The sequence below is a fragment of the Cervus elaphus genome, chromosome 1 (genome assembly GCF_910594005.1).
Source record: "Cervus elaphus chromosome 1, mCerEla1.1, whole genome shotgun sequence".
Taxonomy (NCBI): domain Eukaryota; kingdom Metazoa; phylum Chordata; class Mammalia; order Artiodactyla; family Cervidae; genus Cervus; species Cervus elaphus.
Window position 1 is genome coordinate 72,563,447 of NC_057815.1, and position 26,337 is coordinate 72,589,783.

The 26,337-nt window shown below is 35.6% G+C and overlaps 1 protein-coding gene and 1 non-coding gene across 5 annotated transcripts in view; both read left to right on the forward strand.

Moving 5' to 3' along the window:
* Nucleotides 1-26,337, forward strand: part of METTL15 (methyltransferase like 15) — a 202,129-nt gene that overhangs the window by 127,328 nt on the left and 48,464 nt on the right. The window lies entirely within an intron of this gene.
* On the forward strand, nt 25,519-25,591 carry TRNAK-UUU. The gene has a single exon. It is a non-coding gene; the product is annotated as a tRNA-Lys (tRNA).

The window sequence follows — 26,337 nt, forward strand, 5'->3', positions numbered from 1 at the left end:
TTTGGTTGTTTGTTGAATGTTGAATTCTCTGGCCATAATTGTGGAATTGTGGATTTGTCTCTCTCTCTTTTTTTTCCTTGCTGTTCCATTAGTTTTTACTTCATGTATTTTGAAGTTGTTACTAGGTGAATGAAAATTAGAGTACCATTAGGTTCAGTTCAGTTCATTCTCTCAGTCATGTCCGACTCTTCGACCCTGTGGGCTGCAGCACTCCAGGCTTCCCTGTCCATCACCCACTCCCAGAGCTTGCTCAAACGCATGCCCATCGAGTCGGTGTTGCCTTTAGGCACTAGAATAAAAATTATAATACCCCTTTAGTAGTCCCCCTAATACCATAACGTATAAATATATCATTTCTTAAATTAGGTTTTATTTTCTATGAGGGATGTTTATGCTTAAACCTTGATATTTCCTTGTTGCTTTGCATTTTGTTAGAGGTTCAGTTAAGTGTTCTTTAATTGATAAGGCCTTTCTTTACATCATTAAACAGGTAATGCTCATCATTATGCACATTATTATGTTGTGTAATTTAGCTTCCTTACCCTATTAAACAGATGATGTTATTATGTGATGTTGCACTAATTTGGTATGACACTAAGGATATATTTTAAAACTTATTTTTCATTTTAAAAAAAATGATGTTTCTCCTACATCATTTGCTTCATTTGCTCCTTGTTCATAAAAGTAGGGGTAAAAGAACCTAACTATATAACTTTCTGGGCAGTATGCATGGCTGATTAGGCAAAATTAATTATTGATTCAAAGGCCAAATCAGCCTTCTCATAGTTGGTGTTCTTGTCTAGAAATTCACCTTCAATTCTGCTTTTCACCTGCCAGAAAAAGCATCTTCGCTCTTGTCATCAGTGACCTTTGACTTGTCAGTAGCATTCAAAACATTGTTATTTCTGCATCACTAATAAAATGTATTAGGTCAACCACCCTGTCAGTCTTAGCTCTTCACTTTCCTATTCAACCTGTGTTATTTGTGGTTGGAGTGCTAGAGAACAGTTTCAGGAATTTCTGCAGATATTTTGAAAAAGAGCGTGATTCTTGAATCAAAATGACTATCAGATTTGGATTTTTCTTTCATCTTCTTAAAGCCTTCCCTCAGTCATATCTGAAACATATCTTTTTCTTTGAGTCTTTATGACTTTCTATCCTCCCATTTGCTTCTTAGTAGTGCAGCTTTATCACATTTTTACTAGAGGAGTGTTTGCAGTAGATTCGAAGAGATGCCAGCTTACTACCTTTGCTTCACATGCCATGCTTTTACCTCAATATATATCCTCTTCTCAAGCTAAAGGAGGAAAGAGAAGGATCATTTTTTTGGACCAAATATCTGTTGTTAAAAATTAGGAACTTAATATTTTGGCCAGAATTTTGCTTCATCCCTCACACATAACCCTCTCTGTAGTATATTTTATAATTAATAAAGCTTCTAGCCTTGAGGAGACCAAACCTCTCAACTAACTTGAAACTCATAATGTTCTCTGTCAAGAAATTATTGAAGGTCAGTTTTGCTCTTGCTTGGTCATCAGTTCTCTTGTCTAACTGAGTCATTATTCCAGAGTTCTGAGATTCCCTGTGCCATTCAGAAGTAATATAACACTATAATATCCTTCCTTTGTAACAACTCACAAAGGCCTAGATGCTTCACAGATGCTAGGTACTGGGTGCTCTAGGAATGATTAGAAATATGTCACTGACCACCCTAAATTCCATTCATCATCCTGGTCTCTCAGTTCCCTAGGTTTCTTAACCCTAGTGATTTTTCTTTAATCTCACTTCAGCCATTTATTCACATGGTCACACCCTATATCTCTAAAATTTCCTTTTAAAATATCCCACTCTCTAACCTTGACTTCCTGTCTTTCTAGATCCCCTACTCAAATATTCCTACTGTTTTTCATCTCTTTGGTGAATTCTAGGCTCTAGTCAATATTAATGACTGTAATTCTTTTTCAATATTCTTGACTCCCTTTATGTCATTATTCATCTTTCCCCCTTTCTTTCTCTATCATGTTGTCCTGTAACTCCCAAATTTCTTTAAACCTAACTAAATCCTTACTCTGCACCTGCATCTGAATATTTTTGGAGAAAAGAGTGTAATTGTACGGACTGGACTAATTTAAAATTTATTTCTTACTAGAAATTCATTCAATCAGTTGATATTACTGGGCACCAACTGTGTGAGAAGCATACTGAGGATATATTAGTGAAGAGAAAATACAAAAACCCTTTCCTTCTTAGGGCATACAGTCTAGTGGGAGGTAAAATATCTGTTATTGGCTGGTACTAAGGAGAATATACAGTGGGGAAGAGAATAGGAAGGGTTGATGATAGGAAAGGGGAAGGATTGCAGTTTTAGCTAACAAAGAAGGCATCGCTAATTTCAAATGGATTAGTTATTGCCAGGAAATTTGTTTCCCAGACAGCTATATCATACCTCTGTTCTTCTTAAGGTGCTTCCTTGGTGGCTCATTGGCTACACCTGCCAATGCAAGAGACATGGGTTCGATCCTTAGCTCAGGCAGATCCCCTGAAGAAGAAAATGGCAACCCACTCCAATATTCTTGCCTGGGAAATCCCATGGACAGAGGATCCTGGTGGGCTACATTCCACGGGGTCGCAAAGAGTCGGACACAACTTAGCAACTGAGCACACACATGCTCTTTTTAAATATCTTAGTTCCTTTTCTCTCTCTTTCAGCCAGTGACCTTGCCACCTACAGATACAAAGATGAGATAAAATATGAACTGTATCATATTTCTGCCATCGGTTTCACCATCTTACCCGTATTTGTACTCACTCACAGTGCCTTTTCCATGTTCACAGTGTACCAGCCATACTGTCTTTTCTGTATTGAGGACATGTCAATTTCATTTCCATATCAGGTACTTCAGTTCAGTCACTCAGTTCTGTCCAACTCTTTGCGACCAACTCTTTGCAGCATACCAAGTATCCATGTCCATCACCCACTCCTGGAGCTTGCTCAGACTCATATCCATCAAGTCAGTGATGCCATACAACCATCTCATCCTCTATCATCCCCTTCACCTCCTGCCTTCAATCTTTCCCAGCATCAGGTCTTTTCCACTGAGTCAGTTCTTCGCATCAGGTGGCCAAAGTATTGGAGCTTCAGCCCCAATCCTTCCAATGAATATTCAGAACTTATTTTCTTTAGGATGGACTGGTTGGATCGCCTTGCAGTCGAAGGGACTCTCAAGAGTCTTCTCCAACACCACAGTTCAAAAGCATCAGTTCTTCAGCACTCAGCTTTCTTTGTAGTCCAACTCTCACATCCATACATGACTACTGGAAAAACCATAACTTTGACTAGACAGACCTTTGTTGGCAAAGTAATGTTTCTGATTTTTAATATGCTGTCTAGATTGGTCATAGCTTTTTTCCCAAGAATCAAGGGTCTTTTAATTTCATGGCTACAGTCACCATCTGCAGTAATTTTGGAGCCCCCAAAAATAAAGTCTGTCACTATTTCCATTGTTTACCCATCTATTTGCCATGAAGTGATGGGACCAGATGCCATAATCTTAGTTTTTTGAATGTTGAGTTTTAAGCCAACTTTTTCACTCTCCTCTTTCACTTTCATCAAGAGGCCCTTCAGTTCCTCTTTACTTTCTGCCATTAGGATGGTGTCATGTTCATTTCTGAGGTTACTGATATTTCTCCCAGAAATCTTGATTCCAGATTGTGCTTCATCCAGCCAACATTTTGCATGATTTACTCTGCATATAAGTTAAATAAGTAGAGTGACAATATATAGCCTTGACGTATTCCTTTCTGAATTTGGAACCAGTCCCTTGTTCCATGTTCATTTCTAACTGTTGCCTCTTGACCTGCATGCAGCTTTCTCAGGAGGCAGGTCAGGTTGTCTGGTATTCCCGTCTCTTTCAGAATTTTCCAGTGTGTTGTGATCAGGTAATCAGCTCCTGCTACTCCTTTGCTTAGAACATTCTTCCCTATTGTGTTACTGCCTCTTTCTCATCATTCAAGACAAACATTTCAGCCTTTAGTGAAGACCTTTTCTTCATCTAAAGATGAAGTAGCCCCTTTCCTCATCTCCACTATCACTGTTCTCTATTTCCCCTTTTTTATGTCCTTTATAACATTTATCAGTACCTGAAATCATCCATTTTAGTTTGTTGGTGTAAAGGCTTGATTCTTTTCTTCCCTCACTGTAATTCCTTACATGCGTCGACCTGTTGTCCTTATTCACCTCTTGGCTTCTCTTTTGTCTTGGGTCATGGTAGTGATCAACAAGTATTTGTTAACTGATCAATTCCCAGAGAAGTCTAAAGACACAGAAGAGCACCCCCAAACTCTCTGAGAATTCATTGAAACTGAATCTCAGATATTTTTATTTCCTTGCGGGAAAATTAGGCTATAGTATATCCCAATTGTCCTAGACCTGTATATTCTCTGGCTCAAAGAACATACAATACCAGCCAAACCAAAACAAAATTATATCAGAAGCTTCCTATTTTGTATGTCATAGTTATCTAAAATACTTAAAATAATGTCTTTGAAGGATGTAGCTATTGTTCATGAGAGCTGCTTATCTTTAGCTAATCATTTAAGGGATAAATATTTCATATTATCACTCCTTACTGAGATAAGTGCTCCATTTTGAAGAGTACATTGCCTAAAATTTTTAGTAATTCTTCTAGGCCTTCTAGAGGCAGGAATAAAAAATGTTTGACTACTATAATTAGATCTGTTTCCTCTGTAACCTAGGCCAGTAGACCAATTTAATAATCCTGCTATTTTTTCACCATAAATGTTCTAGTTATTGGGTTTTAAGAATTGTGTCCTGAGACTTCCCTGGTGGTCCAGTGACTAAGACTTTGTCCTCCTAATACAGGGGGTGCTGGTTTGATCGCTGGTCAGGAAACTAGATCCTGCATGCTGCACTAAGAGTTTGCATGCCTGTGACAATGAGGATCGAAGATCCCACTAGCTGCAACTAAGACCTGGTGCAGACAAATAAATAAACAAATATTTTTTTAAAAGCCACTCCCCCTAAAACAAGAATGCTGCACACAGTGCAGTTAGATTTGTACACTTGGATTCTTAGCTACTTTTAACCGTGTAGAATCTTAAAGTTAGAGCTAGAAAATTTGTGTAACTTTGCCTCAGTTTCACAGCTGGTTTACCTTACCATTGTAACCCTGATTTAAATCTTGTGATTAGCGTTGTGAAAAGGATACTCTTTTAAAAATGTAAAAGTATTCCTCTGTGATCAGGAAGAAGACAAGATGTTCACTCTTGCCCATTCTTATTCAACATAGTAATGGAAGTTCCAGCCATAGCATTCAGACAAGAAAAAGAAGTAAAAGGAATCTAAACTGGGAAGAAAGAAATAAGACTATTACTGTTTGTGGATGTTGTGATATTACATATAGAAAGTTTTAAAGATACCATCAGAAAACTATAGGGTGCGACAATGAATTTGAGAAAGTTGCAGGATGCAAAATTAATATACAGAAATCTGTCACATTTCTATACACTAACAATGAATTATAAGAATGAGAAATTAGAAAAAAAAAAGAATGGGAAATTAGGAAGACAGTCCCATTTATAATCACATCAAATAGAAAAAATTTAAAAAAATATCTAGCAATAGATCTACCTAAGAAGGTAAAAGAGTTATTTCAGAAAACTATAAGATACTGATGAAAGAAATTGAAGACAACACAAATGGAAATATATATGATATTTATGAATTAGAAAAATTAATGTTACTAAAGTGACAATACTAGGCAGCCTACAGATTTAAAGCAATCCCTATCTAAGTATCATTGGTACTTTTAACTAAACTAGAACAAATAATTCTAAAATTTGTGTGGAAACACAGATGACCCCAGATAACCAAAAAATCTTAAGAAAAAGCAAAGTTGAAAGTATCATGTGCCTTGATTTCAAACTGTATCGAAAAGCTATAATAATCTAAACAGTGTGGTACTGGCACAAAAATAGACATATAGATAAATGGGACAGAATAGAGAGCCCAGAAATAATTCCACACACTTGTGATCAATTTATCTATGACATAAGAAGAATATAAGTGGGGAAAATCCTCTTCAATAAATGGTGTTGGGGAAACTGGACAACTACATGCAAGAAATAAAACTGGACTGCTTTCTCACACCATGCACAAAAATAAATTCAAGATGCATTAAAGACTTAAATATTAGACTTGAAGCCATCAAACTTCTAGAGAAAAACATGCTGTGTGCTTTTTGACATTGATCTTAGCAATATATTTTTGGATATGTGTCCTCAGGCAAGGGTAAGAAAAGGAAAAATAAACAATAGGAACTGCATCAAATTGAAAAGCTTTTGCTTAGCAAAGAAAACTATCAACAAAAAGAGAAGGCCACATATTGAATGGGAGAGGGTATTTGCAAAGGGTATACCCAATAAGTGGTTAATAACAAAATAATGAAAATAACTCATACAACTCAACATCAAAAAATGAGCAGGCTGATTAAAAAATAAGCAGAGAACCTGAATAGACGTTTTTCCAAAAAAGACATACGGATGACCAACAGACACGTGAAAAGATGCTTAACATCACTAATCATGGCTGTTATCCAAAAGACAACAGGTAACAAGTGTTGACAAGGATGAGGAGAAAAGGAAATACTCTTGCTCTGTTGGTGGGAATGTATTGTCACAGCCACTATGGGAAACAGTATGAAGGTTCTTCAAAAAATTAATAGTAGAACTACCTTAGGATCCAGTGGTTTCACTCTGGGTATTTATCTGGAGGAAATGAAGACACTAATTTGAAAAGTTACATGCACTCCTATGTTTTTTAAGCCTTATTTGCAGTAACCAAGATAAGGAAACAGCCTAAATGTCTATCAACAGATGGACAGTGGAAGATTGCTCAGCCATAAAAAGAAGTAAGATCTTGCCATTTGTGACAATATGGATGAACCTAGAAGGGAATTATGATATGTGAAACAAGTGAGACAAAGAAAGGCAAATGCTGGATGATTTCACTTATATGTAAAATCTAAAAAGTAAAACAGATGAGCAAACACAACAAAACAGAAACAAAGTCATAGATACAGAAAAGAAACAAGTGCTTGTCAGAAGGGAGGAGAGTGTGGGAATGGGAGAAATAGGTGAGGGAGATTAAGAGATACAAACTTAGAATTAAAAAGTAAATGAGTCACAGGTGTAAAATGTACACTGTGGGGAGTATAGTTAGTAATTATATGACATCTTTGTATGGTGACAGATGGTAGCTTGACTTAGGTGGAAAGCATTTTAAAATGTAAAGAAACATGGAATCACTATAGTGTGCCCCAGGAACTACCATAGTTGTATATGTAAGTCAATTATACTTCAAAAAGAAGCAAATTAACAAACTCATGGAAAAAGAGATCCAATTTGTACTTACCAGAGGCAGGGAGTAGGGGGAGGGTAGCTGGTTGACGGTAGTTAAAGGGTACAGACTTTCAGCTATAAGATAATATGTTCTAGGCACATACAACATGATTAACTTGATTAACAATGTTACATATTATATATTAAATATAAAAATTGTTAATAGAGTAAATCCTAAGATTTATCATCACAAGGAATAAGCTTTTTTTCCTCTTTATTTAATTTTGTATCTATTTGAGATGATGGGTATTCTCTAATTTAATGTAATAACCTTTTCATGATATACTAAAGTTAAATTATTATGCTGTACACCTTAAACTCATACAGTCCTGTATGACAGTTACAACTCAACAAAACTGGAAGAAAAAAATGTGTTTTTTTCACCTTATTTCTCTAGTGTAATAATAGCTGTAATATTGGTCACTGAAAGTACAAGCCTCTGTTATTGATGGTGATCAGGACAATTGCAAAATATGGAATGAGCCAATCAGAGACTTGTGTGAAATGAATTTAGTGCTGTAACAGGAGTAAATACAATACAAATACCAAAGATGGCTATAAAAAACAGACAGAACAAGAAAGGTTTTTTATGGTCTGTAAATGTAAAATTCGATCAAGCCCTACTTAATGAACATAGGCAGATACAATCCCTTCATATTTCCCATTCCTTCCTTTTGAAATCACTAAATCTACAAGGTATGAATTATCTAACCAAATTAATAGCCAATGGAATGTGGTGATGAAGCCTGTATCCCGCTAAAGTAGAAAGGCTAGACACAAGTAGCTTTGAGAAAAGCATGAAAGACTGGCTGAGTAAATGAAAGTGTCAGTCCTGTAGGCCTTGTCTTTACTGTCTTTTATTTGGAGTCTAGATAAATACAGTATTTGATGGGCATCTTAATTAATAACATTATTACAATTGATCAATATAACATGTGAGTTATAATTTCATTGGTATTCCTTCCTCAGTATTATTTTTAGAGTTCGTTGGTTTTCTTCTATTCTGTGTCTGGATTCCCACTCTGTAAATTCACCAAGTTTAATGGCTTTCAAATATTATCATCATACTAATCTTCTCTCTGTGACTCTAGACTTGTATACCTAAATATCTTTTTTGATATTTCCATTTGGGTATATATAAGAGATCTCAAATTCAATATGACTAAAGTTTAACACTTGACTTGCACCTGAAACTTGCTTTACTTACAGCCTTCTTTATCCTTCTTATTGATTTGGCCAAAATCCTTGTTGTCATCCTTGATTTATCCCTTTCTCTCTCACCCTTCATCAATCCATCAGATCTCATTACGTGTAACTTCAAATACATCATGAATATTTAGATGGCACCACCTCCAATGCTACCACCCCAATCCTAATTGGATCACTCAATAAACTCTTACCCAACTGATCATCAGCCTTTGATGATCCTTTTAAAATATAAGCCAGGTTATGTCACCCCTTTGCTCAAAACTCTGCAGTGGCAACTGTTTTATAGAAAATGAAGAATTACAGTAACTTACAAAGCCCTGCAGTGTTCAGCCTCCTCATTACTTCTCTGTCCCTTTATCACTTTGCTGTAGTCATACTGTCTTCCTTGCTGTTCTTCAGAAGTACCAGGCATGCCTCTGAATTAAGGCTATTGCACTAACTATTTCCTCTGCCTGGAAAGTTCTTCTTTCTCTTTTTCCCTCCTTCAAGTCTTTGCTTAAATATCACCTTCTCAGTGAGGCCTACCTGACCACTGAATTAAAATCACGACCCTAACACTTCTGATCTTACTCTTGTATTTTTTGTTGTTATTTATCACTTATTAAACAATTTGGGCTCCAAAATCACTGCAGATGGTGATTGCAGCTGTGAAATTAAAAGACACTTACTCCTTGGAAGGAAAGTTATGACCAACCTAGATAGCATATTAAAAAGCAGAGACATTACTTTGTCAACAAAGGTCCATCTGGTCAAGGCTATGGTTTTTCCAATGGTCGTGTATGGATGTGAGAGTTGGATTGTGAAGAAAGCTGAGCGCCGAAGAATTGATGCTTTTGAACTGTGGTGTTGGAGCAGACTCTTGAGAGTCCCTTGGACTGCAAGGAGATCCAACCAGTCCATCCTGAAGGAGATCAGTCCTGGGTGTTCATTGGAAGGACTGATGCTGAAGCTGAAACTCCAGTACTTTGGCCACCTCATGCAATGAGTTGACTCGTTGGAAAAGACCCTGATGCTGGGAGGGATTGGGGGCAGGAGGAGAAGGGGACGACAGAGGATGAGATGGCTGGATGGCATCACCGACGCGATGGGCATGAGTTTGAGCAAACTCCGGGATTTTGTGATGAACAGGGAGGCCTGGTGTGCTGCGATTCATGGGGTAGCAAAGAGTCGGACACAACTGAGCGACTGAACTGAACTTAACTGAAACAATATAATTTACTTATTTAGAATGTTTGTTATTATACAGCACCCCTACTAGAGTTTCAGCTCCATGAAGCAGAGTTCTTTGCTTGCTGATGATTTTCAGTAGACTGTGATTGTGCTTGGGACATCATTGCATGGAGGGGGCATTGCTCTAGAGAGTTAGATTTGTCTGCCTAAATCTTCTCTTTGCCTCCTTATACAGAGTAAGTGAAAATAAGGGGAAAGAAGAAGTATATATATATATATATATATATATATATATAGCGATGGATTTATGTGTTATTGCATGGTTAAAGCACATAAAAATGTCCAAATATAAAGATTTTCTGTCATAATGTAGAAATAATAGAGTAATACTAGAATTTGAAGTTTCTTACACATAAATTGCTGTCTTCATCAGTAATTAAAATATATGTTGCTTGGTTTTAATAATATTTCAGTAAATATTCTTGCTGATAAAGGCCTTGTATTTTCCCTCCTTTTCTCACATATATATCCTCTCCACCATCCATAGCAAGACACTGGTGTAGAAAAACCTTTATCATTCTGATTGTGTATTCTGTTTGATGGATTTGTCAAACCTTACAAGATCTCATTTACATCCACTTTAAAATGAAAGTGACTGTGTTAATTAGCATCTTTTCATTATTAAACTGGAACATATCTTTCAGGGATTTTCAACTTATAGTTTCAATTCTAGTTCTATGGTAAGGTGGTATAATTTCTTCATTTCAATTGTAAATTCTATACTTATTTGAGCAATATCTTTTCTGAAAACTGACTGATATTACTATATGGCTAACATGATAATCCTTTTTTTCCCCTTTTTTTGCATTCTGTAGATTTACTGTTCCTTTTGTTCCATGTTCCCGGTTAGAATATTATTACTATCTATCAAGGGAGATTTACTAGTCCATAAATCACTTTGTCTTTGGGGCGTGTAAATATTTCTAATTTGATACTTGTGCTAACAGTGGGTAATTCAGTAATATACCACTTTAGGGAAAGACAAAGTAAAATATAGCATTTTTTTAAATCTAAAGTTTAAGGAGCAGGGCATCTTAAACCACCAGATACTATTTTGGTATAATCTATCACCTTTGTTAACATTTTATTGGATATAAATCATAACATATCAGGTTGCATAGCGACAATATGGTTCACCAAGCATTCTATTTTTATAACTTTATTTAAAACTGACATGTAACTTGCTGTACCTGAAACCCCAAGTGAGCCAGTTATTGGAGTGTAACAAAATTTTGACGTCAGAGTAGCTATTTATTCCACTGGAAACCATTAGCAATGCATTACCCTTTGGCACTGCTGTTTTTTTTTTTTTCAGAAACATGGTTAAAATTTTATGACTGATTTTAACCAATTAGATTTCTTTCCCTCTTAGAATTTTAAAAACTTGCTTATAATACATAAATATATATACATGGATGTGTGTGTATATAATATGCATATGATTTGTATTCCTAAGAGATATATCTTAATATGCTTATATATGTGTATGTTTATACTAACACTGTACATACTAAACCTTTTAAAAGTTTCTCTTTGAAAACCAAGGATTATTGTTTTATTTTTCTTAATTTAGTGACAGATTGCTCTTTTATAGACGGGGATTAGTTGCATGTTATTATTGTTATTTATTGCAGTGGGTATAGATACCGCATAATTCTGCCGTATTTACTGGCATTTTCACTGTTGCTCTTATTTTAAGAGGACTCCTAGCGTTTCACTTATTTAGAACTGTAGCGTGTTTAGAAGCAATGAGGGTGATACCGTTTTGTACAAATGTAATATAATCAGTTGCAGACAGGTTTTCCTCCTGCTTAGCTTTACTGCTTTTTTTCCCCCAAAGGTACTAAAATATGCACAGTGCATCCATGCATGGAGTTAAAGTCCCCTGGCTTTTGAGCCAGCCAAGCACCAGCTTACATGCTGAGCTCTGCCAGTGCATTTCAAATTGGATCTGATGGGACCACCATTTGGAATTAAAAAGAGGAAAAAGATTCCAGTGTTTTATTTAATGACCTTGCTGCTCTTAAAACCCTGTATGAGACATTGCCAGAATTGTGTGTATGGAACAACTTACTTGTGTCAATTAAGGAGAAGCTTGATTTCATCTGAGAGAAAATTATTCTCTCAAACTCCTGCATCAGACCTCAAATGCAACAATTATTAGTAATATTATTTTTAATGTGATACCTACTTATGAATTCTCACATTTTTAAATTAAAGTGATTTACAATAGTTGATTTACAATAATTGTGTTAGTTTCACTTGTATAGCAAAGTGATTCAGTTATATGTAAATATATTTCAGATTATTTCCCATTATAGATTATTATAATATATCAAATATAGTTCCCATTGTAAATCCTAGTTGCTTTTCTGTTTTATGTATATTAGTTTGTATCTGCTAATCCAGTATTGATTGTTTGTCCTTGGAAACTTCAAATGCTTATAAGTAAAGCTAGTAGGAGAGCTCCATGCTGGTAACCCTTTCAGCATTTTTCCAACTACATGTTTTTCTTCTGAAACCCACCAAGACTTTTTTGGGATGCAAAATGTATAAGATGAGTTCCAACTCCAAAAGTGGTGTATTTCTTACAAAGCATCATAGTATTGCCCAGTGGTTAAAAGTAGAAGCACTGGAAACAGAGTAAAGAGGATGAGAATTTCAACCTGCCATTGCCTCTGACAGTGAACAGATTATTTCAAAATTCTGAGTTAGTTTCCTGACCTGTAAAATAGGTATAATAATAACTACCTCAGAGATTATTGTTTTTGTAAGAATTAAATAACAAACGTAAAGCCCTTAACTCAATGTCTGGCACATAATGATAAAAGTAAACAGTGGCGTATTGCTGGTCCTGTTCACACTGACCACACTGTTTGCTGAACCCAGAGTAGGCAAGGTTCTGGCTAAGAGGCTGGAAGAAGACGCAAGGAGTCATAGGAACCGCATAGGAACATGTTTATTCTCTCCAGGCTGGCATGGCAGCCACAACACAGCCTGTCTCCTATCTGACGCAGTAGCTGTAGCAACGGCCATGACATAACCATAGCGTAGCCATAACATAGCCTCATATGACATAGCCATGATGTCACTCTAGTGTAGCCCCGATGCAGCAGCAGCCAGAGCTGTCATGGTGAAGCTCACACATGCGTGCCACACAGAGTAGCCAGTGACCAAGCCGGTAACTCATGACGCGCATGCACAGAGCTATAAGTGATCTCAGCTGTTTCATAACCATGCAAAGTCATTGTTTACAGAACATGGGGCGAGAGGGCCTGACTGGCACCATGTTGTTAATTTCCCCATAGGTAGCTATCATTTGTGCTATTGAACGTGGTAATTCTTGTTGTCTCAGAGACAATACACCATGGTGCTTAATAGTACAGACTGTATAACTAGACTGCCTAGGTTAGAATTCCAGTCCTGCTACTTACTACGTAACTATCAAGATGTTTCTTAGCTCTGCTGCCTCAGTTTCCTTATCTAGGACAGTGGAAGAATATAATGCTACCTACCTCAGGTGTGTTTGAAGATTATACACCTTATACAAAGAGAGTGCTCAGGGCGGTACCTGACACATAGTAAGGGTTCATTAGCGTTAGCTATTGTCTGGTTAAGGCTACGGTTTATCCAGTGGTCAGGTATGGATGTGAGAGCTGGACTGTGAAGAAAGCTGAGCGCCGAAAAATTGATGCTTTTGAACTGTGGTGTTGGAGAAGACTCTTGAGAGTCCCTTGGACTTCAAGGAGATCCAACCAGTCCATCCTAAAGGAGATCAGTCCTGGGTGTTCACTAGAAGGACTGATGCCGAAGCTGAAACTCCAATACTTTGGCCACCTCATGCGAAGAACTGACTCATTGGAAAAGACCCTGATGCTGGGAAGGATTGGGGGCAGGAGGAGAAGGGGACGACAGAGGATGAGATGGCTGGATGGCATCACCAACTCGATGGACATGAGTTTGAGTAGACTCCAGGAGTTGGTGATGGAAAGGGAGGCCTGGCGTGCTGTGATTCACGGGGTCGCAAAGAGTCGGACATGACTGAGTGACTGAACTGACTGACTGACTGATTGTTATACAGAAATTGCTGAATATGGGCTTTCTGGTAATTGAGAGGTGTTTTAAGTCCAGCTGTACTTCCCTGGGCTATGTTTTTTATCTGGGCTTCGCTGATGGCTCAGTTGGTAAAGAATTCATCTGCAGTGCAGGAGACACAGGAGACCTGGGTTTGATCTGTGGGTCAGGAAGATCCCATGGGGAGGAAATGGCAGCCCGCTCCAGTATTCTTCCCTGGCAATCCCATGGACGGAGGAGCCTCCCAGGCTGCAGTCCAAAGGGTCACAAAGAGTTGGGCACAACTGAGCCACTAGGCAAAAGCACAGCTGTAGAAATGATTTACCCATTGACACGCGGCGTCTCTGAGTGTCTGAACACCCAACTCAGCAGTCCTGAAAATGCCTTTCAGAAAATATTCGTTGTAAAACCAGTTTAAACACAAATGAAATAACCTAAGTAACTGACACCAAGATCTGAAAGAGTTCATTTCAGTACTTACTGCCCAAATATGTTGTTTCAGATTTTATTGTTGCACTTTTTAAAGTTGAGATATATAGTTCTTTCAGGAAACCTTGTTGTGCTGGTTTGAAGCTAACCTGGTTAATTCTGATTCAAGAGTGATATTTGGATAGTTCTTGTTCTCAAGTGCACATAAATTCCATCAGGTAGATAATTTCAATCTGATAATACCTGCCAGTGACCTAACTACCCACATTGGTGACACAGATGCTAGATCTGTATAATTCATTTCTTTACTGCTTCCTCCCCTTCAAGGGTGGATGCTAAAACTAGAGCAATGAATAGACTTTCTCTTGGCATGCCATTTCACCATTAAAAAAAAAATGTGTACATAGCTTCAGAATTACTATATTAAGAAGTTGTTGAATCAGTTTCATCAGAGATGTGCAAACGGATGCCCTGAATCAACCTCTCAAAGCTATCTATAGTAATACTTTGACATCTTCTTGGTCTTGGAACTAACTGACCTAAGTTTAATTATTAGCTTTACCACTACTAGCTATATAACCTTGAGCAATTCACTCATTGTCAAGTATTTATTGAGTACCCATTCTGCTCCCTATTGCTGTGCTAGATTATTTTATAGAAAGGCATGCAAGAAAAATATTCTCTAATCTCACATTTCAATGATTATAACTAAGGAACAAAGTGTTTACATTGTGTAATTTATAGAATTGCAGTGAAGGTCAGTGCATGATTATCTGTGTTAAAATATCTGTAAATCATAAAGTTGTATACTGTTATGACTCTGAGAATAGGAACCTCTAGTATCTAACATAGTATCTGATGTGTAGAAGTATTTAGAAAATATCTGTAGCAGCTGATTTCCTTAAAAATATCAAAAGAATCTATCTGTGCAGAAAGAATATTTTAAAATTTAAACTTAAAAATATAGATGACATTCTTTTACTTTGATTTTCTAACTGAATTCCACATATACTGAGAATTATATCAAACCATCTGTGTGGAATTAACTAAAATAAAAAGTAGTGTTATTATTGTTTAGTTGCTGAGTTGTGTCCAACTTTTTGTGACCCCATGATCTTAAAGTAATTTTTATGTTTGCAGTGTTATCAGCAGACTCTACTTTCTGCAATGTAATGTATGGTGTGAATTAAAAAATACAAAATTGGTTAAATCTATTATTGCCTACAACTGGTAATATTTTTATGTACCTAGAGCCACAGCCTCCAGATTTTAGAATAATTTATATGTCATATAGAAATCATAAATTTCAGGTTTGGGCCTAATCACCCAATCCTTTTTTGCAAAATAATGCCACTCAAGATATACATAAACTAAATATATGCTTGATTTGGGAGATTATCTCTTGCTAATGTACACTTGACTATTCTTTTAAAATGAGAAATGATACACAGTAGTCACAGAAATAAGATTAAGGAACTGAAAAGTACAGAAAAGGCAGTTCAGAAAGAGGTCATTGGAACATAGTATGGCTAAAAAGTTTGCTTGTGACACATATTCAGCTAATTAATTTACATTTACAGAGGGAATGCATTTGTCTCATTCCTTCATTGAATTTTAAAAAGCAGTGAAAATTCACTAAAATCTCACTGTCAACTTTTAAGTTTTAATGATTTTTTTTCAAGAGGTCAGAAAGGTCATATTTTCTTTTCTTTAACCATTAGTTTTTTGCCATAATCTTATTATGTAATAACACATTGAGTTTTGAAACAGCAATAGGAGAAAGGTTTACAGGCTTTCTTTTCTTTCTTTGGATGCATCATTTTAATATGCTAGTAGTCAGAAGTGTTTGTTGCCAGTGAGTATTCAAGATCACAGGAAAACATGGTTATGTCTCCCTAGAGCACCAATTTGACTTGTTAAATTAAACATTGTTTTATAACTAAGCATTAATTTGATATTAAAATGAATATAGATACAGAGTTGATTAAAGATGTACATTAATTTAGAAGTTCAAGCACCAGACTGAATTTTTAGCTGCTATCTTCATTTGAAAAGTACTACTGACTTCCATTATACATTTTTCCTTCATTTTAAAATACTTGGTTTCATTTAGTGATTTTTTAATTTCTTTATTTAAACTGAATTTACAATGCCCTTTTAAATGCTACCCATCAAAAGATAATAGAGTAGGACCTGGTAATTTTAGACTTACACACTAGAGTTAGGACTAACTGATGCGTAAGGACAGCTTAGTGCCCCCACAGGACTTCCTCTGTCGGTTACCTTATTGCTCATCCCCAGTAAGTGGGATTGCTTTTTTCTCTCTGGAATGGGGCTACACACGCACTTAATTCCTAAGCCTCAGAATTCCTAGCAGCTGTCACCCTTTACCTTATATGGCAACTATTATCCTTTACCATAACAGTAAGCATTTTTCTTACTCATTTACATAATGGTTGTTATGTATACTCAATGTATAAAAGCTGTCATGAGCCTCAAGAATTTGTCATTCCCCTGATATGATAGACATGCCTAAACTCTTTCCTTTTTGGCCATATCTAGCCATTGCTCCTTAAAGATGCCTTGAATGAGAACCCTTCAGGAAAATCCCCAAGATATAGTATGTTTGTCTTAATGTTGGTTGTTTTTTTATAGGGTGAAAGTAAAACATCCATAATTTGTAAATACACTTCAGATGATAGAGATATTCATCCTTAATTAGAGACCATTAGACTGAATCATTCAGACCTGGGTTCAAGCAGTCATCCAAACACCTTCCATCATCAATGCCGAGCATTCAAAACTATTGTTTAAGTCGTGAGAGAACTTCCTGAATAACTGATAGAATCAATGGGATATTTTGGCAGTGTATATACATGGTGATTTTTTAAAGGTTGAATTCATTAGAACTACTTCAGACCACGTAAGTCTTAGAAAATGATGCCCCAAAGAGATGGACATTTCTTATTCCAATTACCACATTAATCTTTATAGAAAGTTTGATAAGAAAGTAGTATGAAGGGAATGGGGTTATCTAGCATAAAGAGTCAGAAATATTAGAAATCATAGAAGGAGCAGTTTAAAGGTCATTTTACAAATACTGTCTGATAATTATTATGCAGAGAAAACCAAGGCTGTGCATAAAATCTCTACATACGAAATAAAATGCATTTTTTTCTGGAACTTTTAAAAGTGTTCCAGAAGGGAAGAAAGGATACTCCAGGAAGGAATTTTGTTTAAATAGTATTGTAATACTATCCTTCAAAGTAAAGCAGTTCAAAGTTCTCTTCCTTATTGAATGTGTTAAATTTAGCTTTAACTGAATTCCCTGGCTTTGATTGGAATGAATTGTGAATTTTATTTCCTTTGTTAATAGAATATGCTAGCATTTTTTCCTTTGAGTTTATTCAGGTTCTTCCATGATAATGTAGGTCACAAGATAATCATGAACAAAAACTTCAAAGTTCTTCCATGATAATGTAGGTGGCAAGATATTATGAACAAAACCTTAAAATACACCATTGTAGGTTGATTGTGGTTATAAGGTAGTTCCATAAAGATCTCATGACTCTTAAAAAATGTGAAGAATAAATGTTTGAAACTTGTGCCGTATGACAAGTATATTGAGTTACATTTACAGGATTCACACTGAATAACTGTCCCTGTGAGACCTGTGTCAGTTTACTATGTGTACTCTTCTTTAGCAAAGTGTGGTGGAAAAAAAAAAAGTTATTACCAGGTTCTCATCTTTGATGCCTTTAAAAAAGATTAATGCCTTTAAATCATCACCACTTTCATCATCAAAAAAACTTTCATTGAACTCTTACAATCTTTTAGGTACTGTAGATACCAAAAACCGTATAACATGGTCTATATGACCTGTAATAGGTTTAGGTTCTTGTTGCAGAGGCAGCATGAGAAAAGATAAATAACATTGCAAAGTAGCATGTACTCCGTGCCAAATGAATCATAAGTAAACTTTATTGCAGTCTAGAAGAAGAAATTTTCACAATCATTGAAACAGTATAGTCTTTGATGAGAGAGAGAATGAGGGGATAGGGCTGGGCTGGGGTATTCAAGCACAGACAGTGTAGGTATTTTTTATGTGAGAATTACATGGAATCAAGGATTCAATCTTTGAATATCATTAAAAAGAGTAAAGTGAGATGCTAAGAAAATTAAGCAAGGAAGCAGTTCTTACCAAAAACATTTTCTTACTAGAATTCTTACTTGTTCATTTTCCACTGTCTTTTATAATATAAAATAAAGGAAACATCCCTATGAGGGGCCCAAATGTAATGAAACTTTCTCTAGACCATGTATTTGGGAAAATTGCATTTTTATTCGGTATTTCTTTTAATATTAGATATCTATTTCCCAATTAGATTGGCCTGAAACTAAGACTAGAAGAATTCTTCCTTTTTAAAATACTGCTATATATTCATTTAGTAAACTTTTACTAAATCCCTGCCATTTTAAGACAATTGCAGAAGTTATTTCTCCAGCCCTGACCTCTTTACTTAGCTACAGTTCTATTGCATGCTCAACTGCTTCATGGATCTTGCCAACTGGATGTCAACCTAGTGATATCATCCCTTATGTTTGTGGCTGGATTTGATATGTTCATAGTTTATTAATTTGGGTTTTTGTGGGGGGTTTCTTGCCCATGAGAAAGACTGGCCTTTAGTTTTTCTCTTTTTTAAAATGTAGTAGTAGTGTTAGTCACTCAGTCATGTCCAGCTCTTTGCGACCCCATGGACTGTAGCCAGGCTCCTCTGTCCATGGAATTTTCGAGGCAAGAATACTGGAGTGGATTGCCATTCCCTTCTCCAGAGGCTCTTCCCGGCCCAGGGATCGAACCCAGGTCTTCTGCATTGCAGGCAGATTCTTTACCATCTGAGCTAGAGATTTAAATATAAAACTTACTTAATTTCATAGCAGGATTGTGCTGGTTTTGTGAATGTCTCTTTTCCTGTTCTCTGGAAGCTTTTATATAAAACTGATACTACTTTAAATGTTTGGAAGAATTCATGAAGCCATTTATGCTTGTTGTCTTCTCTGTGAAACGTCTTATAATTGCAGATTTAGTTTCTTAATGGATTTAGGGCTGTTTATATTTTACATTTCTTCATAGGACAGTTTTAGTAAGTTATGAGTTTTCTGAGAATTTTTTTCATTTGATCTAAATTTCAAATTTTTCAGCATAAAGCTCTCAATAATTTCCTATAGTATTTTTAATGCCTGTAGGATCCATGGTGTTGTGTTCTTTTTTTAGTCCTCATGTTAGTACTTTGTTCATTCTTCTTGATTATCCTTATAAGGGATTAAACAGTTTTCTTAGTATTTTCAAAGAACAAATTTTTGATGTTTCTTTAATTCTTTCTATTGTTCTATTTCTGTATTTTTTAGCTCTTATAATTTTCTGCCCTTTTTTAGGAGTTTAATTTACTGTTGTCTTTATTATTATTATTGAAATATAATTGATTTACAATATTTTGTTAGTTTCAGGTGTAGAGCATAATGATGTGATTTTTTTGGTTTTGATTTTGTTTTTTGCAGATTATATTCCATTAGAGGCTATTACAAGATATTGGGCATACTTTTGCTGTGCTATACAGTAAATCCTTATTGTTTATTTTATGTATAGTAATTTCTGTTAATCCCATACTCCTTATTTGTTGCTCCCCTTCTCCCTCTCTTCTTTGGTAACCACGAGTTTGTTTTCCATGTCTGTAAATCTGTGTTTGTTTTGTATATACATTTATTTGTATTATTTTCTCACGTATAAGTGATATTATAGAGTGTTTGTCTTTCTCCATTTGACTTATTTATAATATCCTCTAGGTTCATCCATGTTGCCGCAAATGGCGATATTTCATCCTTTTTATGGCTAACATTCTATTGCATGTATACACACACACACACACACACACACACACACATTTATGGGTAGCTGGACACACACACACACACACACACACACATTTATGGGTAGCTGGACACACACACACACACACACACACACACACACACACACATTTATGGGTAGCTGGAATGGCTACCTACTCTAGCATTCCTGCCTAGCAAATTTCATGGACAGAGGAGCCTGGTGGGCTACGTACAGTCCGTGGGGTCACAAGGAGTCAAACACAACTGAGTGACTAACTGTTTCACTTTTATATATATATATATATACACACACACACCACATCTTCTTAAGTCAATTGTCTGTTGTTGGGTACTTGGATTGCTTCTATGTCTGACTGCATGTATCTTTTCAAATTAGTTTTTGTTTTCTCTGGATATATACCCAAGAGTGAAATTGCTGGATCATATGGTACTTCTATTTTTTGTTTTTTAAAGAAGCTACATAGTGTTTTCCATAGTGGCTACACTAATTTATATTCCCACCAACAGAAAAGGAGTGTTTCCTTTTCTCCACATCCTCTCCAGCGTTTATTATTTGTAGAGTTTTTGATAATAGCATTCTGACCAGTGTGAGGTGATACCTCATTACAGTTTTGATTTGCATTTCTCTAATAATTAGTGATGTTGAACATCTTTAATTTTATGTGCCTGTGAGCTATCTTTATGTCTTCTTTGGAGAAATGTCTGTTTAGGTCTTCTGCCCATTTTTTGTTTGGGTTCTTTGTTTCTCTGATATTGAGTTTTATGAGCTCTTTGTACATTTTGGGTATTAACCTCTTGTCAGTCACTTCATGTGCAAATTATTTTTTATCCCTTCCATAGATTGTTGATGTTGTCTTTAAATTTCTAAAAAATGGATGCTTAGATCATTGATTCTCATTTGATTTTATGTACATTTAATTATGTGAAATTTTCTCAATAAGGGTTTTAGAAGTATTCCACAAGTTTTGATGTGTTGCATTTTCATTAAGTGGTAAGTTTTGTTGTACTTTTAAAGTATTGTTTAGTTTAAAATATTTATTAATTTCCTTTATTTTCTGGATTATTTAGAAGCCTATTACTTAATTTCCAAATATTTGAGGACTTTCTAGTTATTTTTCTGTTACTGATTTTCACTTAAATTTCATTGTACTTAGAAAATACACCCTATATGATATCAGCCCTTTGAAATGTGATGAAACTAGTCTGATAGCCCCAGCAGATAGTCTTTTTTTTACATGTTAAATGTCTTTTAAAATATATACATTGGGTGAAGTGTGGAGTTTTTTGTGTCAATTACATCAAACTTGATAATTAAATATTTCACATTTTTTGTATGTTCTTCTGCTTAGTCAACATTTACTAAGAATGATATTTTTATCTCCACTATTATGGTTATATATTTATCCATCTGCTTTTAGTTCTATCAATTTTGCTTTATATTTTAAAATTTTATTTTTTTTTCTTTTTTTCCCCATTTATTTTTATTAGTTGGAAGCTAATTACTTTACAATATTGTAGTGGTTTTTGCCATACATTGACATGAATCAGCCATGGATTTACATGTGTTCCCCATCCCGATCCCCCCTCCTTCTCCACCCGATTAAAATTTTATTATTAGAGATATAAAGTTTTGTAATTCACATGCCAGTTGGCAGATTTGACCCTTTTATCATGATAAAATATCTCTTTTTACTTCTAGTAATATTTCTGTCTACTGTATCTGATACTGTATTATCTTTCTTTTGTGTAATGTTTGCACAGCACTTTTTCCATCTTCTTATTTTTGACTTCTCTGTGTCCTAAGAGTTATTTTTTATAAATAGCGTATCATGGATTTTGAAAATCTTTTTATAATTAGAGTATTTAGTTCAAAAATATTTATTATAATTACTGGCATATTTGGGTTTGGATCTGTCTACTATCTTCCTGCTAGTTTTTTAATGTGTCAACTTGTTCTTTTTTCCTTTTTCTCTTCTTTATTGCCACCTTTCTTGTTATTTATTTTTTGTTACCTTGTTATCTATCTGCTCTATCTGCTCATTTGTTATACATTATTTTACAATACTTTTTAAGATTACCCTAGAGATCACAACATGCATAATTGCTTTATGAACATCTAATATAGATTAGTACTTTAGCCTCTTTCTGGACTTTGGAATTTCAAGGATTTATGACATATAACTATGTAATGTCTTTTGTGCCACTATTGTATATTTTAACTCTACATATATATATTGAACCTATAAGAAATTATTTTTATATAATCATTATTCATCTGGATTTACCCATATATTTACACATTTCACTGCTGTTTCTTCCATCATGATTTGCCTTCTTTGACAATATATTCCTCGTACTTGAAGAAAGCCATTTTGTAGTTGTCTTTTTGCATGGGTCTCCTGTTGGTGAATATCTCAAAATATCTTTGTATTTTCAGTTTTGCAGGCAACTTGTCAGTTATTTTTGTCTTCTGGGTTTATTTTGGTTCTGACTGTTGCTCCTGTGAATCTAATTTCTTTTTTTTTTTCCTTCTGGCTGCTCTTAATATTTACTTTCCTTTTGTCATCATAAATTTTACTATTATGACCTCAGGATGTTTTGTTTGTATCCTCTTTGAAGTTTATTGTTATTTTTTAATATATAGTCTTCAAATGTTGAATCATTTTTTAAAACTCTAGGCTACTATATCTTTAAATATTGCTTTTACTTGATTTTCTGTCTCCTCTTCTTTGGAATTCCAGTTATACATATGTTAGATCTCCTTACCATGTTACATGTCTCTTATGCTTTGTTCTGTATTTTCAAATTATTTACTGTGCCTTGAAGTCTTAATACTTTCTACTAAACTATCCTCCCATGTCATTAATCCTTTCTTGAGCTATTTCTAAGCTGCTCTTAAACCTATCCGTTGAATTTTTAATTTCAATTATTATATTTTCCATTTTTCATTTTGATCTAATTTTCATCTTGCTATTTTCTGTAGAGTCATTTTAAGGCTGATATTACCTAATTTGTCCTCTATGTCTCATGAACATGTTAATCAATATTTTAAAGCCCATTCTGGTAATTCTATTCTATATCCTGTTTATCTATTTCTGCTATCTACTGTTTAGGGTGGGTTTATCCAGTTATTTTTTATTTGATTCCACATGTTTTTAAGAGGGCTTCCCAGGTGGCACTAGTGGTTAAAAAAAAAAAAAAAAAACACCTGCAAATGCAGGAGATGCAAGAGATGCAGGTTCAATCCCTGGGTCAGGAAGATCCCCTGGAGGAGGAAATGGCAACGCTCTTCAGGTTGTTTTTAAGAAGTCTTGGAGTTATTTTGAAAGCCTGAAAGATAGTTTCCTCCAGATACCTACTATTGCTTCTATCAGGCAGTTCATCAAAGAACATAACACCCTAGTGCAACTTGAATTGAACTGATTGGAAATTGGATTTCTGTCTTTATGTAATCTATTTTTGGTCTACTCTTCCACTAGCTTTAGACCTTTTGTGTCCCAACTGAAATTCTGGGACTCTGCTCTGGTCACATCCATTAAATGGATTCTAAATTCAATCTTTGTCCCTCATCCTATGAGGATGCTCAGAGTTCTGTTTCTTAGTCTCTCAGCTTCCACTTGCAAACAAAGGCTTTGATGGGGGAAACCACTCCAGTGTTGGGTTCACTTGTTTACACTTCCCTTTTCTCTACTCAGATCTCAGCTATGTTCATAGCTTTCTGATCCGTTCAAACAACTACTTTTAATTAGCTTATTCAGCTTTTCTAGGGTTTTTTCATTGGGATGATTGGTCTGATCAGGCTGAACTGCTGCAGACAGAAATACAAGTCATTGAATATATTGATTTTGATTATCCCCTGGAACATATGCTCTATAGTCATTGGAATGTTATATTTTATTTATTTGTATTGCAAGTGTCTAAATCAGTGTCTGACCTTTATTAGCTTCCCAGTAAGTATTCATTTGTTGTGTGTTCTTGTAGCTGAGTATTGGATAGTCTAATTTCTGGACTAACTGTGTCTGCAATTCATAGTAGCCTTCCAATTATCTGTTATATGTTAGCAAGTGGAAAAGTAATCCAGCCTGTTATTCCAGAACAGATGAAAATTATTCCACTGAATACATTTTGAAATGGTTACAGAAAGATAGAAATATAATTGCATTTCATCCTTTCTAAAACATATTTTCTTTAAGTCAATATATGAGTTGTCAATGACCAAATCAATTTTTAGCAAGTATTTCCTGAAGGGAAAGACAATAATCAGTAAAGATAATGCTGTCAAAGATTTTGAGTGGATTACATGGAACAAAAATAATGTCTTTTCATTCCATCTCTACAGTGTATAGAAATATTCTTTCAGCAAGAAGTATCTTTTAATAGTACTTAAAAAGTGATCGCAATTAATATGAAAATCAAAATATCTTGGACCCTTATGTGGTATGGTAAGCATTAACATATCAAAAAGTGAACGGTTCTCAAACTATAACAGGAGCGTGGTGAAATGGAAGAAGAAATACAGCCCAGTAGCAGCACATGGCCAACTTAGCAGCAGCAGCACATAGAGGAGATTGGAGAAGAATTCTTTATAGTCAGTATGGCCCTGGATTTGGTGTGCTTGGAGCAAATCCTTGCCATTGCTCCCAGCTTTCAGTTGGCACCACAGCGACCAAATCATGAAAAGAATTTCTAAGGGATGAAAAGCAGCCTGGAGCAGAGGGAGAGGTAACGTTTATTGAGGTCCTCCCTTTGCATAGGCCTCTTAGTGGGTGTTCTTATGTACACTGATTAACATACACTTCACAAAAGCTTTGTGAATTTGGAATTGCTCTGTTGTCTAAATGGTACAAATGAAGAATCTGAGTTGTTAAGGAATAAATTATTAAAAAGTTAATGATCTGATTCAGTCTGACTCCACAACTTACTGACTGAGATACTGCTACCATACCAGGCTGCTTCTACAGGGAGAACCTTAAAACACCACGAGACATATGGAACTAAAACTGAGGGATATTAAATAACTTGTCCAATACCACAGGGTTAATAAGTTTCGTAAGCCCATTACACAATGAGTATCAGAACTAAGATTTAAATGTTAAGTCTTATGATGCAGTTTCCCCTCTCTACTCTCTCACTGTTGTTTTAAGAAGACATAAGCCATCTCCACCATGATTTATATACACTTGTGTATATGCCTTTCTATATTGTGTGCTCTTGTTCATTTGTATGTTCCTATATCCAGTACTGTGAGCCCAGACAGCTCAGTCGGTAGAGCATCAGACTTTTAATCTGAGGGTCCAGGGTTCAAGTCCCTGTTCGGGCACAGCTTTGACTTTGGGCTTCCCTGGTGGCTCAGAGGTTAAAGCATCTGCCTCCAATGCGGGAGACCCTGGGTTCGATCCCTGGGTTGGGAAGATCCCCTGGAGAAGAAAATGGTAACCCACTCCAGTATTCTTACCTGGAGAAGCCTATGGACGGAGGAGCCTGGCAGGCTACAGTCCACAGGGTCGCAAAGAGTCGGACTGAGTGACTTCACTTTCACATCCAGTACCTGGTAGATAATCCTTATTCAGTGAGTATTTGTTGAGTGCTGAATCTGCTGACCTATAGCTATGAAGAGATGGCAAACATTAAAATTAACTAAAGTATTTTAATTTAAAAAAATCAGACAGACTAGGCAGATTTATGGGCCATGACAAGGTTAAAATGGTGAAGAATTTGAGATCTGAAATGGCACTAAATTGAAGCTTGAGACGTTACAGTGTGATGGTTAAGAACATGACTCTTGAGCCAGACTGGACTGAATTTACACTCTAATTCCACCATTTACTAGCTATTTGGCTTGGGTTACTGGCTTCATTGTCTCTGCTCTTGTTTCTTCATCTGTAAAGTGTGTGTTATAATGCACCTAGCTCATAGGGTTATCATAAGGATGAAATGATTTAATAAGTATAAAGCAGTTAGCCCAGGGTCTAGTACATGGAAAGTATTCCACAAATGTTTGCTTTTACCACTGCCCAAATAGGAACGATACTTTTATCCACCAGTTTAGCTCCCTCCAAATTCCTT